This window comes from Rhinopithecus roxellana, chromosome 6, assembly GCF_007565055.1.
Source record: "Rhinopithecus roxellana isolate Shanxi Qingling chromosome 6, ASM756505v1, whole genome shotgun sequence".
NCBI lineage: Eukaryota > Metazoa > Chordata > Mammalia > Primates > Cercopithecidae > Rhinopithecus > Rhinopithecus roxellana.
In genome coordinates, this window is record NC_044554.1 from 142108711 (window position 1) to 142124970 (window position 16260).

Consider the following 16260-nt stretch of genomic DNA (forward strand, 5'->3'; position numbering starts at 1 on the left):
GGCAGTGGTATAAACTGGAGATTGAGTCTTCAAAAAAAGACTGAAGCATGGGGCTCTGGGGTCCCACCTGGTGCTACATCTGGTCTAGAGGCTCAGTCTGCAGTTACTAGCTTGAAATACAAAGCTATGGAAATTACCCTGGTGTTAAGTATTATTGTGGTGGGCCAAGTGTTGGGGTTCAAGGCAAAATCTTATATTCACTTCCTTCTTTTTCCTTAAGTGAACAATCTCTCTTCTCCATTCCATGCTGCCATAGTTGGGGAGGAGTAACACAGGTAACAAACTGTCCTTCCTACTCTCTTCAATGCATATTTTCTTACTACCATGCTACAACCAGGTACTGGAATCTCTCACTTGGTTTCTTTAGCTCTTTTGAAGGTATTCTGACATGTGGATAGTTGTTCAAATTGATATTTCTGGGGGTGGGGTGACAATCACTGGATAATCCTGCTTTGTCATCTTGTTCCACCCATCCACAACATGTTATCATGGTAAAAAGTGTTAATGGAAAGGGTTTGTCCAAACAAAAATGTGCTTATATATTATGATTGGTGGTCATATATCCCATTAAATATTTTTGATCATTAATTTACACATCCATACTGCACAGGAATTTTTATTCCTACCTAGTGTTACTACTTAAAATCTCACTGTGAAAAATTAGATCTGGAACAGGCAAAATTACACATAATCTAAGCTAAAACAGACTGAGCTTGTTCTTTACATAAAAATATTCCTGAAAATGTGAATGAGTATTAAATGTGTAAAAATTAAACACTCAAAATTTCAATGTACCCAGTTTCTGTTTCTAACTAAGGAGGAGTACTAGGGATGAAATTGTTTTTCTTCCTCAACCAACTTTAAAAAAGCAAACTATATGGAACAATGTTTTTAAAGGCATTATACATGTTACAATGAAGAAATAATCCCTAAGAGACACAAAACAAAGTGAGCTGTACATGTACCCCATCCTACTGCCTACAAGAGAGTTTCAGGACATGGTACATGGAGGAATCCAGATTTCATTTCTTTTAATTGAGAGATAAAGTTAAGAATCTGGGAAGACCAAAGCAGACAGAATAGAGTCACAGGTAGAGTACCAGAGAGGAGAGAGCTTCACAGTGAGAGAGCTCTATAAAACATCAGAATATCTTCCTCATAGAGACAGCAGAGGTGTATTGATCAGTGCGCCTATGTGAGAAAATTAGTCAAAGGACTAGAAGGAACAGTACTCCATGCACACACAGGGTTGGGAAGATTGGCAATAGCCATGAGCCATACTAGAAAACTTCATAATTAATATGGTTTAAATTTCCCTACCAAAACTCACATTAAAACTTAATTGCCACTGTAACAGTATTAAGAGGTAGGGCCTTTAAGAAGTGATAAGGTCATGAGGGCTCATGAAGGGACTAATGCCTTTATCATGGGAATGGATTAGTTACTGCAGAAATGTGTTCTCGACAAAAGAAATGAGTTCAGCCCACTTCTATCTGCCATGTGCACTTGTTCCCACCTTCTGCCCTTCCACTAGGGGATGATCTTCACCAACTGTCAGCAGCATACTCTTGGACTTGCCAGTTTCCAGAATCATGAGTCAAATAAATCATATTTATTTATAAATTACCCAGTTCATGTTATTCTGTTATAACACCAGAAAACAGAGTAAGACAATAATTTATAGGGCATTAGGTAGAGTATAAACAAGGGTATTCCCTCAGCTGTGGGAAATAACTATCTCTACACTAAATATACTAACTAGTCCTGCTGAAAGATCAAAAAAACAAGACCCAAATGGATCAAACTGGTTTTTAATTACTTGCATCTGGAACAAAGCTCATATTTATAAGAATATAAAAATATCCATCTCCTAAGATAAAATTCACAATGTCTAAGAGCTTAAATACCGAACATTTTAAAAAGCAGAAAATATGGCCAATTATGAGAAAAATCAACCAAAACCAACCCAATTGACACCAATATTAGAACTAAAAACATTAAAACAGTTATTAAAACTGTGTTCCATTTGTTCAAAAACTATAGGAAAGACTGAACATATTTAGCACAGATGTAAAATAGACCTAAATCTAACTTCAAGAGATGAAAACTATAGGACGTGATATTTTTAAAAACCCCCACCAGAAATAATTAACAGAAAATTTGATATTAAAGATTAGTGAACTTGAAGACACAGCCATAGAAATGGTTTTAAATGAAACAACAACAACAAAAAAAAAGACAAAAAGAGGAAATTAAACATACCACCAGTGAGATATGGATCATATTTAGTCAGCCTAATACACAGGTAACCAGAGTTTCCAATAAGTTGGGAAAACAACAGAAAAACATTTGAAAAGTTAATGCTGAAAACATTCCTAATTGAATGAAAATTTTAAAACCACATATCAACACATCTTAAGTATGCATGCAAAAAAGAAAAATCTTAGGCAAGGAAAGGAGGAAGACACTGTGACCATAATGAGGAGATACAAACTTCCTTTCAGTCTAACCCAGAACTGACAGGCATTAGAATCTTCAAAGACACTATAATGGTTGTTGTAATTAAATTACATATATTCAAAAGTTAGAGAATATATTAAAAAGGACCTAAATCAAACTTCTAGAGGTGAAAGCTCCAGTGCCTAATACAAAAAATACTGTTGTTTAAAATTCAATGCATATCTGCACACATAAGACAGTACAATGATATATACCATCTCAGCACATGGATGCTGAGCTCAATTAAATGGCCAGCCAGAGCAAAGGAACATCTATTTGGCACATGCTTTCATAATTATATAAGTTGTGCAACAATAAATGAATGAGTGAAATATCAATTCTGTTGACATATTATAATATTAGCGTTTAAGTTTGAAGGTAACTTTTGTTCTACTTTATATTTATGACAAGGGTAGAGGCTATGCACTTTCAGGCTGCCAGGTCCCTCTAATTGAAAATGATAAATTGCAAGAAAAAAATGCTTCTGTACCTGTTAATATTACCTGTATTTAATAGGACAATCAGTTTACGACATAATCCAAATAAAAGGAGACAGGAAAAAAAGAACAAATTATCATCCATAATTTTTTATTTCAAACTTTTGTTTTCAACCTAACATTTCTAAATGTTGCACGTATAAACTAAAACAGCAAATTAGTGTTCATAATGTATTTTTTGTTTTACTTAATATAGTAGTGATACATTTAAAATTTACTCTGGGATAAATAAAGGATAAAAAAAGTGAGAATATCACTCCCCAAATTTAATCTTTAAGAGGAAAATGAAGTCCCATTTTGAAATGAGAAATACTTTAAAGGTTAATACTACTGTTCAGGACACATACAGAAAATAATTTAAAATAAGAAATAAGCAGTCATTTATTGACACAATAAGATGCTTCATAAAAACTAAAAGCAGGCACTTGTAAGCTAGACAATTTTGAAATTAAAAACATGTTTTTCTAAAAGGCAAAATAAAAAAATTTAAAATTGAATTCTACTCAAAAGATCAAGATAGTAAAATGCATGAAGTTGAAATTTATATACTGTAAATGTCATAAAAAGGCAGAACTAGTATTATTATTCTCCTTAATAGAATGTAGCAATTACTTGAGTTGCAATTTTTATTATTTCCTCATATCAACCTCCTTCTTTTCTGCAAGTCACCACAAAGCACCTCGTTGTAGAAGACAGCACTGAAGCAGGGTAGGATAGCAGACAACATAACTTGGAACATTAAGGCACGTTCAAATGAACAAATATTTCTGAATGTCTACACATCCTGACTTGTCAAAGGAGAAGGGATATGAGCACAAGGGTATTAGGGAAGGATTCCAGGAGGAAATGTCACTCAAATTTTTAAGGAAAGTTTGGCAAGTAAACAATTAAAAAAAAAAAAGGCGTTTCAGGTAGAAAGAAAAACTCATGCAGGAAACACATCTAAATCAAGCCACAGGGTACATGTGGAAAACTATAAATAACTTAGTGATTTCCAGAGGGCAAACTACTCAATAAGGAAATGAGAAAGACAGAACAGTAGAATTAAGCAAGAGTCAGACCAGGCCAAGGCTTTATGATCTGAGTTTTGTCCATTAGGAGATGAGAAGCATCTGCAAGTTTTCAATAAGGAGAGTAACTTGGTAAATTTATACTAGCAAAATCTCTCACAGTGGCTATGGTAAGCTCAACTGGAAACAAAAGATAGAAGTTGAGATGAATAGTTCAGAGAAGGAAAAAGACTTTTAAACATTTAAACTGCCTGCATTTGAACATTTCTATCAAAACTTTGAGAAAGGATGAAATTTAGGGATAAAAACATAAGTCAGTGCATGAGTAATACTTTAAATCATGAGGCTTCATGACCCAGAGAGTGCATGTCTGTTAAATAAATGCCTAACACATATAGGATAAAGGTACTAATAACTGTGGCAAACTAGGTCATTTCAGATTGAAAATCTAAATCAAAAATCAGCAAACTATGGGTCAAGCCTATTTTGCAAATATAGTTTTACTAGAACACAGCCATACCCATTCTTTTGCATATGGTCCATGACTGCTTTGACATGAAAACAGCAGAGCTGATAGTTGTGAAAAAGACTGTGCAGACAGGCCACAAAGCCTAAAATATTTACCATCTGATTCTTTACTGGAAAAAAACTGCCAATTCTCAAAATAAAACAAGGTATCTTAGAGCCAGGTAAAGAAAGGGCTTGAGTTACCTCTTTAAAATGAAAGCATTCCACTAAATGATTTTCAAGATCCTTTTCTCTTGTAACAAAATAGGTTTCTACTATTCGAAAAGGACAAGCATTGGCATTACTCATGAAAATTATGTGATACAGTGAAATGATCACCAGGCTTAATTTTGAACTGGGGCTAATGCTATCTATGATAATCAACTCTCAGGGTTGCTCTGAAGACTAAAGCCCTGGGATCATTCATTTTAAAGGAAAAGAACAGTGACTCATTATTTCCAGCTTTTCAGTAAGTCTCTGTTATTACTAACATTAACCTAATTATACTAATAACATACATTAGCAGGCCACATTTGCTGGGAGGGTTCTGGAAATTATAAATGTTGTTTGAAGTTCCATTTCATACCAATGGGAAGAACAAGAAACACAAGGTCATAGGTGGAATTTTGATAGTTGAAACAACTCAGAACTCAGTCATTACTATAAACACGTTAACTAAGAAAGTTGAAATCTAGAGGCCTCTCACTATATTCTAGAAGTGGAAGTAATACTCAGTACTCAGAGGAGTCATGCTGGTGACTTTAACCAGTCCTACTGTTCCCAAATAAGTTTTTCAGTATTGATTCTGGGACTACCTTGACAACACTTGCTGTATTCCACCTTAGCAAGTACCAGTAGAATTAAGCTTAAGTATTGAGCATTTAACTAAAATTAAGTTCCATAATTCCATAAAACAAAATCTCTGGTGCCCAGAAAATTGAATCATATTATACTTTTCAAAATTATCACACATAAACTTATTGCTAACAGGATTCAAGCCAAAAAAGTCTGAATCTAGAAGTTTCTGGCACTGATTCCATTATCTTTCTATACTTTCCATACAAGAACAGTTCAGGCTTTCCAAAACCTGCAAAAGTAATCTATTTTTAGGTGGCTACAGATCTTAATCCTAAGGCAACAGCATATAAGCCTGGTAATATTCTTACCATCTTCCTGTCTGCCAATAATTCAACCAATAGAAAAGGTTTTTTTCTGTTTTTGTTTTTCAGAATATGAACTATTACAATAAAAAGGATATCACTAAAAAAATCATCTGCCATACAGACACTATAGAAGGCTTGGAAAAGACATTGTAATATAAAAGATATATTTTAAATTGTGTCTGTCCCTGGAACTCTATTAAAATTCAATATTAAGAAAGTCATAAAGGAGTCTAACTTGCCTTTCAAAGTAAGCTTTGAGAGCTTTTGTACACACAGACACACACACAAATGAACAGAAAACTTTTGAATATGAATAAAATCTTTTAAATTATACTTTGCCAAAAAATCTGAGATCTTCATATGCCTATTCAACCTTAAAAAACAAACCACAAAGTTCCCGCTCTAATCTTCCCTAGCTTACTATCATTCGCCAAGTTTTATAAGACATAAAATTAGAGGGTATACTTCTTTTCTCTCATTTATTTAAGCTTCAATTCTTAATGCTTTGATCTCTTAAATATATCTTGATTTCATTTTGTTCACTCCCACTAAAACTACCTGCCTTTGTTTCGCCTGCTGTAACACATACCATCGACCAGATGGCTTATTAATACCAGAAATTTTTTTCTCACAGTTCTGGAAGTTGGAAGTACAAGATCAGATTGCCAGCATCATCAGGTACTCATGAGGGCCGTCTTCCAGCTTGCAGACTGCCAACTTCTCATTGCGTCCTCAGGTAGTGAGAACAAACTCTGACTCTTCTTAAAATGGCATTAATCTCATTCATGAGGGCTCTACTCTCAAGATCTAATCACCTCCCAAAGCACCCACCTCCTAATACCATCATTATGGAGGTTAAGACTTCACCATATAAATTTTGAGGGAACACAAACATTCAATCCAATATAGTAACCTAGTCCTCACTACCACTATTATTTCTTGTACTATTATACTGCAGTAGCCTCCCAACTAAATTAGGAATTTCTCTGCTTATTTTAATCTACTTTCTGTCCTGCATCCAGGATGTGTAAGATGGAAATCTGATCACATCAATTACTACTAGGCAGTGCTGCTTTATAGACTTCAAACTTAGAAGGCCCAGCTCAAACTCAAACCAGTCAAGACCCCACACCCAACAACTTCACAATCTGCCATTCCTTCAGTTTCAGATGCACTCAGTGGCTCTTTCTAATTCCAACCACTCTATGTGTTTCTTTGTCCATATAGAAATGCCAGTCCTCTCACTCCTCACAGAGTTAGACCCTGCTCAGTCTTCCAAATATTGGCTTCCTCTCACATCCTTAAGATGACTTCTCCAGGCTGAATTACCTCTTTCTCAAGCACACCTGGCTAAAGTTCTCAAACCTTCCATGGTAGATAGAAGGGAAAGGGACCAGGGATTTTGTTAACTCCCAGTCACTAAAGCACTTCCCTGGCTAACTCTGGTTATTTTAAGTAAACTCTTATTATGAATCCTTATTTTAGAAAAACCAGACCAATACAATTATTTCCTTAATATATAAAAACCTGGAAAATTAGCTTATATAGATATTTCAGTAATCTAAAGTAAGATGCTTTAAAAAAAAAAAAAGATTATATTATTAAATAAGTTCCATGTAGGCCAAAATATCTATCACACAGACATTAAATCAATACTGTATGAGTCCATATTAAGTAATGTATTAGGTAAGGAAGAGAATAAGATCATTCCCTGCCAAGTGCTAACTGGATAGTATATACAAAATAAGTTTAAAATGAAATGGTAAGAAGAAACAGTGTGAGCATTACTCACTATGGAGTCATTCTCAGATGGAAGGGCTTGGATAGACATGAAAGGATAGATTCACTGATGAAAAAAATTTTGTAGCAGTTATTAAGCAGAGAGAAAAATAATGAAACACAAAAAGGGAAAATTTAGACTTAATCTGTAAACATTAGACATAAAAAAGAGGATAAGAAATGGACAAATACAAGAGAAAACATCAAAATAACCTATGAGTCTTGTGATAAGAATTAACACAGAAGGTCTCAAAAATGGCTTGAAATAGGAATATCATATCATCTGATTCATATTTAATATAACTGTTAAAACCTGAATTATTCTACTAAATCTACACATTAAAATCATGCATAAGAGCATATGAAAGCAAAAATACTTCACAGCATGTTCTAGTATAGAAAATAATTTTAGAAAAAGAAGCCATTTAGGGCCAGGCACAGTGGCTCATGCCTGTAATCTCAGCACTCTGGGAGGCCAAGGTGGGTGGATCACTTGAAGTCAGGAGTTCGACACCAGCCTGGTTAACAGGGTGAAACCCCGTCTCTACTAAAAATACAAAAACTTAGCCAGGCATGGTGGCAGGCACCTGTAATTCCAGCTACTCAGGAGGTAGAGGCAGGAGAATTGCTTGAACCGGGAGGCAGAGGTTGCAGTGAGCTGAGATCATGCCACTGTACTCCAGCCTGAGCCACAGAGCAAGACTCTGTCTCAAAAAAAAAAAAAAAAAAAAAAAAAAAAAAGATGCTATTTAGATGCCATCAAAGGCATCCTACTCTGTTTACAGATAAGGATTTTGAACTGAAATTCAAAAACATTAAGTAACTTGGACAGGTTAAGAGACACTTGTTATTTGAAGACCTAGTACTTGTGACTTAAATCTTAACTCTAGATTCAGTATCCTTACCATGCTCATTTTACAAGTTACATTTATACATGAAGTAATGCTCTTTTAAATATCATAACAAAGCCATATTAAAAGGCATATTTAAATTGTATTTATTACAAAATATAACCATTAACTTTAATGATATTGAAAATATAATAGTTGGTTCCATCTTTGTAAATAAATAGCATACAATAATTAAAGCTAAAGTCTCTTTCCATTATTTAAATAGAAGTCAGTAGCAAAAAAATAAAAAAATAAAATAAATAAAATAAGTTCGTGAGAGAAGTTGCCAGTCATCTTTTTAAAAAACTGAATGACCACATAAATTGTTTACATTTCTTACCTAGGGCTACAATCAATGTGAAATGCCTAACAAAGTCTAATTTCATTTATTTTGCCGCCTGTGCATTTCATCTTAAATGTTATAAACGGATTTACTAGAATAGCACTGGAAAATAAATTCACAATCTTGCCAATCTCAGTCATCTGACCAACTTGAGAAAACTACTTCCAATAGGGAAATAAGTAGTAATACCAAACTCTGTGCTTAATCAAGAAAAATTTGCTCATAAAACTTAGACAAAGTTCTCTGGAATTCATTTTATTCACATATTGCTTCAGAATACCATTCTAACTGAAAGTAACTTACCATTAAAAGAATGAATACTAGGGAGGTGTGCCCTGTGAGAATCATTTCTTTACACATCAGTTACATATCCATTACAATTAATCTCTGGGAGTATTCTATATCCCATAACACAAACTTTCCATTAACCATTTAATCATAAGCAAAGATCCCTAAAACTTATAACAACACCCTCAATTCTTTCTATTCAACATCTCCTACTAGAATGATTTCATCATTCCTCATCTTTGTGTAAGAAATGAATCCATTCATAACCGCAACTAGATAAAATACGCAAAGGTATTTTAACCAGTATTTATTTAGGTTTTCTTATTGATTTAGCTAGGAAATACCTGAGACGTACTACATTAGCAGAAAACAAATGAAAAAATTTATAGAATTTATACAAGTAATTGTATTTCTGCCACTGGAGCAGTGTACAACTATGAAAGAGAAAATTTTAACATCTCTTAAGTGCCAACATAAACATTCAGTATATAATAAAGCTATAGTTTTTCTGATAAAAACAAAAATGAAAGAATCCATAAGGCTACAGAAGCAATAAGGTTGAGACAGGAATGGAAGAGGGATTTGGACGGGCTTGCTCTTAAAGTCAATCATTGGTTATTACACACACACACACACATATATATATTCACACACACACTATTCATTTAAAAATGTAAACTATCAGGGACCTGAAACAGATTATAAAAAGTAAACCCAGTATGGATGCAGTGAGAATGAAAATAGCCAGCTCTTTTGTTTGATATGAACCTGTGCCTTGAAAACACATTTTCTTTGTCTAGTAATAACAGAATTAACAAAAGAACAAGCAATTAAATAAAAGATGACAAAGATATGTCTGGGATCTGGTATTAAATTTAACAGCATCATCGATTTTTATAACAAATTCAGTAAGGCTCAATACCCTCTATGAAGCTAAAGAAGCCATTAGCACATAGAAGGAATCACTGTTTTTTAAATTGTCATTTTTTATTAAGAAGGAATATTAAACACATATATGTATATATATTTTTACTTTTTCCATGCTATTACTTAGCACATTCATGAGAACACAAAAGTAACAAGTACATATGATACATAGTAATACACTAGATTGATTCTGCTCCTGGCTCTGCTACTGGTGAGCTTTGGAACATTCTGGAAACAATTTACATCTGTGACAGTTTCTCCAGATGTGAAAATAGAGTGCAAATGGATGGTGACTTTCTTTTCTTTTTTTAATTTGCTGACATGTCCAAATGCTAAATATTTTCAAGTATTTTAAAGATAATTTATTGTAATGTCAATAAACTACTTCCTAATAACTAGAACTCAATTCAATACTTTTGAAGGTTATGTTTCTCACAGTATTAAAATTCTCCTTGGTAAATTATGCTTTTAGCTAAAGTAAATTCATGAGATTTTTAACTCTCATAAAATACCAGTAAAATCATTGTATATACAAGCAGAGCAAAGCAAAGCTCTCATGTAATTATCTAGATAATTACAGTAAAACTTTTGCTATGGAAAATGCGATTAACTATCTTATCAAGCAAAATTTAAGAGTTTGCTTTATATTTTGAACTTAGATTTGTTGCCAATTTCTTCCCACTTTTAACAATTAAACACTTATTTGGTACCTATTATGTGAACTTGCTATGTTTCTTTAAAAAAAAGCTTTAAATAACAAAATATTGTCCACTATTTTACCTGATAGTATCAAAGGATATTTTGTGAAAACCTTGCCAGAACCAAATACATAAGGAGCTCTATTTTACTTTTTGGATGTGGGAAGGTATTTTTTGTGGTTTTACAATTGGTTTTACATAATACTGCTAAAAAACACATACAGTTAGTTTTTTCTCCTGAAATCTCCTTTCTCCATCACTGGGTAAAAAATAGCTCTCTGATCACTAATTCGTAAGCAAGGAACTCAGCCTACAGTTCAGATTCTTACTACCTAATAAATCTTCTTTAATGCAGGTAAATTTTTTTTTTTTTTTTTTTTTTTTTTTTTTTTTTTTTTTTTTTTTTTTTTTTTTTGTGAGACACTGCGATCTCAGTTCACTGCAACCTCTGCCTCCCGGATTCAAGCGATTCTCCTGCCTCTGCCTCCCTAGTAACTGGTTCTACAGGCACACGCCACCACACCCGGCTAATTTTTTGTATTTTTAGTAGAGACGGGGTTTTACCATGTTAGCTAAGATTATCTCAATCACCTGACATCGTGATTTGCCCACCTCGGCCTCCCAAAGTGCTGAGATTACAGGCTTGAGCCACTGTGCCCAGCAAAATCCAATCTATTTAAAGTGATTTTTACATGAGAAATTTTATGAATTTACCTTTTAGTATTGCAACACATTTACTTTTTTATTTTTTTTATTTTATTTTTTATTTTTTTGAGGCGGAGTCTCGCTCTGTCGCCCGGACTGGAGTGCAGTGGCCAGATCTCAGCTCACTGCAAGCTCCGCCTCCCGAGTTTACGCCATTCTCCTGCCTCAGCCTCCCGAGTAGCTGGGACTACAGGCGCCCGCCACTTCGCCCGGCTAGTTTTTGTATTTTTTAGTAGAGACGGGGTTTCACCGTGTTACTTCATTTTTCTAAGAATTTTTCATCATTACTTAATGAACAAAAACACATAAAAGTAGAAAACAGAGAACTGGGTATGTCCCATGTTCATACCATATCTTTTGTGACAGGTCACCACCCAAAAAACTTTTAGAAAATCGTTTTTGAAAGATGCAATCTGACAGAGGTGGTAGCAATACTACACACCCCCGTAAATGCAATGAACAGAAGGCTAACAATAACTTCAGTCAAATCAGGGCAAAAATTGAGCACCTCAATAACAGAGGGCAGACTAAGCACTTAAAGAAATCATATATGAAAAAACAGTTTCAAACATAATTCTGACACAATTTTATTTTTACAAAAGAAAGTGCTGGTTTATAGCATTAGATTTTTCTTGTTAAGACATAAGGGATCTAAACTTATAAAATTCCATTATGCTGACTAGTCTCTAATTAAAAAAATATATATTTTCACCTAAGTATGGATATTCTCTTAGTATAAGGTGTGCTTGTTATCAGGTAATTGTTTCTAAAAGCTCACAGTTAAAAGACTGCATAGAATCATAATGTCATGCTAACATACACAGATTCATTAAGAACAGAAGATTTATAATACGACCCACCCAACAACTTCAGTCCACTTGACGCTGAAATCTATTTTACTTCAAGTAAACAATATTACCAGTCTCTAAATAATATGGTTTGGCTCTGTGTCCCCACCCAAATCTCATCTCAAATTGTAAATTCCCACATGTCAAAGGCGGGACCTACAATCCTCATGTGTCAAGGGAGGGAGGTGATTAAATCATGGGGGTGGTTTCTCCCATGCTGTTCTCGTGATAGTGAGTTTTCATGAGATCTGATGGTTTTGTAAATGTTTGGGAGTTCCTCCTTCATTCTTCTCTCACTTGTCACCTTTTGAAGAAGGTGCCTGCTTCTCCTTCCACCATGATTGTAAGTTTCTTGAAGCCGCCCCAGCCATGCGGAACTGTGAGAATTAAACCTCCTTTGTTTACAGGTTGCCCTATCTAGGGTAGTATCTTTACAGCAGTGTGAAAACAGACTAATAGAGTAGATGATGGTAAAAATCTGTAGAATTCTGAGAATTCAATATAATTACAATAAAATAAAGTTACATCTAGCAAAACATAAGTATTGTATTAAGTTGGTCAAAGTATTGGCAGACGCGTTAAATCATGCTAAATACCATAGGAATGAGAACTTCCCAAAAGAAGACTACATAAAACATATAAAAATAAAGGAGAATGATGACCAAAGAGATGGCCCAAAAATATTTCTAACATCAAAGGATTAATCATGAACATTTTTAGAGATCTAGAAGTACCGTAAAATATTTTTGCAAAAATAACCACCTGAAGGCTGGGTGCAGTGGCCACATCTGTAATCCCAACACTTTGGGAGGCCAAGGTGGAAAGATTGCTTGAGCTCAGCAGTTCAAGACCAGCCTGGGCAGCACAGCAACACCTCATCTCTACCAAAAATTTAAAAAGCTAGCAAGGCATGGTGGTGTGCACCTGTACTTGCAGCTACTCAGGAGGATGAGGCAAGAGGATCACTTGAGCCTGGGAGATGGAGGCTTCATTGAGCTATGATCACACTATACTCCAGCCTAGGCAACAGAGTGAGATCGTGTGTCAGTCAATCAATCAATCAATAACCACTTGAAATGAAGCATATCATAACATACTATTATATAATGTCCACAAGATTATACAAAAAGTTTAATTTTGCAAACATAATCTAAAGGATTTTTAAGAAGATAAAACTATTTTAATAAGTATCCTCATTCTTTTAAAAAAAAGTCTCGAATTTTTTTTTCTGCCCTGCATGGTGAAAATGTGCTCTCTTCTGTAAGTGGATCTCAGAATAGTAGCCTCTTACTTGTGCCAGTTTACCTTAGCTAACAAAAATTTCTCACGTTAAATAATTTCTTGCCCATTTCACCTTTCATTAGAGACAAAAAGTTGATCTTCATGTAGTCAAGCCTCTGCAAAACTTAAATAAAATCCAATTATGCTAGATACCAATATACCAACAACCAAGCACCATTAACTATCCACTCACTGCTTAACTTCTTCCAGGAGAAATAATATAGATGAGGTTCAAAGTTACATGTCCCTTTAGAATATATATTGAATGACAGATACCAGGGAATTTCAAAGTATTTTTATATACTTGAGAATGTAAGAGACAATGGAGGTTTCATCAGTATTGTAGACTGAAAAAATTGCTACCACTTAAACCTAACCCAATGTTGTTTTTGCCAAATGCCCACCTACGTTGACATTCAGCTTCATTTTTCTTTAAATATCTGTTCTTGTAGAGTAAAAAGTGATGACATGGCAAATGACAACCTTAACTAGTCTCTCTATTGAAAAACCTCATAAATGCCTAATAGCCACAATTTTACTTGGCTTGTGACTCGTTCCTGCTAAGCCTTCCACTCTTCAGATGGACTGAAATTGGAACTTGACGACCCTTGCATAAGAAAAAGAACAATCACAAACCATTGTAAATCTCAGCCAAGATAAAATAGGCCTTTAAATATTTACAATACATTCATTCAATATCTATGGAATCACATAACTCAAAAATAAAAATGGACATATTTTTATATAACTTTGATATCACTTTGTAATATATTTTCTGATGAATAAAACCTACTTGTTTAGAGAGGCAAGTGATCATACTCCTTTTGAATATTCTTTTCAAATTTTAAAGTTGTTCAACAAAAGTCTTATATTAAAAAAAAAAAAAAAAAAAAAAAAAAAAAGATGGCTGAATGGGAACAGCTCCAGTCTCCAACTCCCAGCGCGAGCGACACAGAAGACCGGTGATTTCTGCATTTTCAACTGAGGTACTGGGGTCATCTCACTAGGGAGTGCCGGACAATCGGTGCTGGTCAGCTGCTGCAGCCTGACCAGCCAGAGCTGAAGCAGGGCGAGGCATCGCCTCACCTGAGAAGCGCAAGGGGGAAGGGAATCCTTTTTCCTAGCCAGGGGAACTGAGACACACAACACCTGGAAAATCGGGTAACTCCCACCCCAATACTGTGCTTTAAGCCAATTGGCACACCAGAAGAATATATCCCACACGTGGCCGGGAGGGTCCCACGCCCACGGAGCCTCCCTCATTGCTAACAGAGCAGTCTGCTGCGATCTATCCATCAATCCGCAAGGCAGCAGGGAGGCTGGGGGAGGGGCGCCCGCCATTGCTGAGGCTTAAGTAGGTAAACAAAGCCACTGGGAAGCTCGAACTGGGTGGAGCTCACAGCAGCTCAAGGAAACCTGCCTGTCTCTGTAGACTCCACCTCTGGGGACAGGGCACAACAGGGGAAGCAGCAGAGGCCTGTGCAGACGCGAACGACTCTGTCTGACAGCTTTGAAGAGAGCAGTGGATCTCCCAACACGGAGGTTGAGATCTAAGAACGGACAGACTGCCTGCTCAAGTGGGTCCCTCACCCCTGAGTAGCCTAACTGGGAGACATCCCCCACTAGGGGCAGTCTGACACCCCACACCTCACAGGGTGGAGTACACCCCTGAGAGGAAGCTTTCAAAGTAAGAATCAGACAGGTACACGTGCTATTCAGCAATATTCTATCTTCTGCAACCTCTGCTGCTGATACCCAGGCAAACAGGGTCTGGAGCGAACCTCAAGCATTCTCCAACAGACCTATAGCTGAGGGTCCTGACTGTCAGAAGGAAAACGATCAAACAGGAAGGACACCTATACGAAAACCCCATCAGTACGTCACCAGCATCAAAGACCAGAGACAGATAAAACCACAAAGATGCGGAAAAAGCAGGTCAGAAAAGCTGGAAATTCAAAAAATAAGAGCACATGTCCCCCTGCAAAGGAGCGCAGCCCATCGCCAGCAACGGATCGAAGCTGGTCACAGAATGACTTAGACGAGATGAGAGAAGAAGGCTTCAGTCCATCAAACTTCTCAGAGCTAAAGGAGGAATTACGTACCCAGTGCAAAGAAACTAAAAATCTTGAAAAAAGAGTGGAAGAATTGACAGCTAGACTAATTAATGCAGAGAAGGTCATAAATGAAACGACAGAGATGAAAACCATGACACGAGAAATACGTGACAAATGCACAAGCTTCAGTAACCGACTCGATCAACTGGAAGAAAGAGTTTCAGCGATTGATGATCAAATGAATGAAATGAAGCGAGAAGAGAAACCAAAAGAAAAAAGAAGAAAAAGAAATGAACAAAGCCTGCAAGAAGTATGGGATTATGTAAAAAGACCAAATCTACGTCTGATTGGGGTGCCTGAAAGTGAGGGGGAAAATGGATCCAAGTTGGAAAACACTCTTCAGGATATCATCCAGGAGAACTTCCCCAACCTAGTAGGGCAGGCCGACATTCAAATTCAGGAAATACAGAGAACACCCAAAGATACTCCTCCAGAAGAGCAACTCCAAGACACATAATTGCCAGATTCACCAAAGTTGAAATGAAGGAAAAAATCTTAAGGGCAGCCAGACAGAAAGGTCGGGTTACCCACAAAGGGAAGCCTATCAGACTAACAGCAGATCTCTCGGCAGAAACTCTACAAGCCAGAAGAGAGTGGGGGCCAATATTCAACGTTCTTAAAGAAAAGAATTTTCAACCCAGAATTTCATATCCAGCCAAACTAAGTTTCATCAGTGAAGGAGAAATAAAATCCTTTACAGATAAGCAAATG

At 35.8% G+C, this 16260-nt stretch overlaps 1 protein-coding gene and 1 long non-coding RNA gene across 2 annotated transcripts in view; one reads left to right on the forward strand and one right to left on the reverse strand.

The window, feature by feature from the left end:
- Positions 1–16260, reverse strand: part of CRPPA (CDP-L-ribitol pyrophosphorylase A) — a 348299-nt gene that overhangs the window by 146869 nt on the left and 185170 nt on the right. The gene's annotated exons all lie outside the window — the stretch shown is intronic.
- The window catches only part of LOC104657802, a 38553-nt gene continuing 27186 nt past the window's right edge, over positions 4894–16260 (forward strand). The window contains exons 1-2 of the long non-coding RNA XR_004058109.1: positions 4894–4982; positions 6311–6354. This is a non-coding gene — a long non-coding RNA (uncharacterized LOC104657802). The remainder of the gene's footprint in view (positions 4983–6310; positions 6355–16260) is intronic.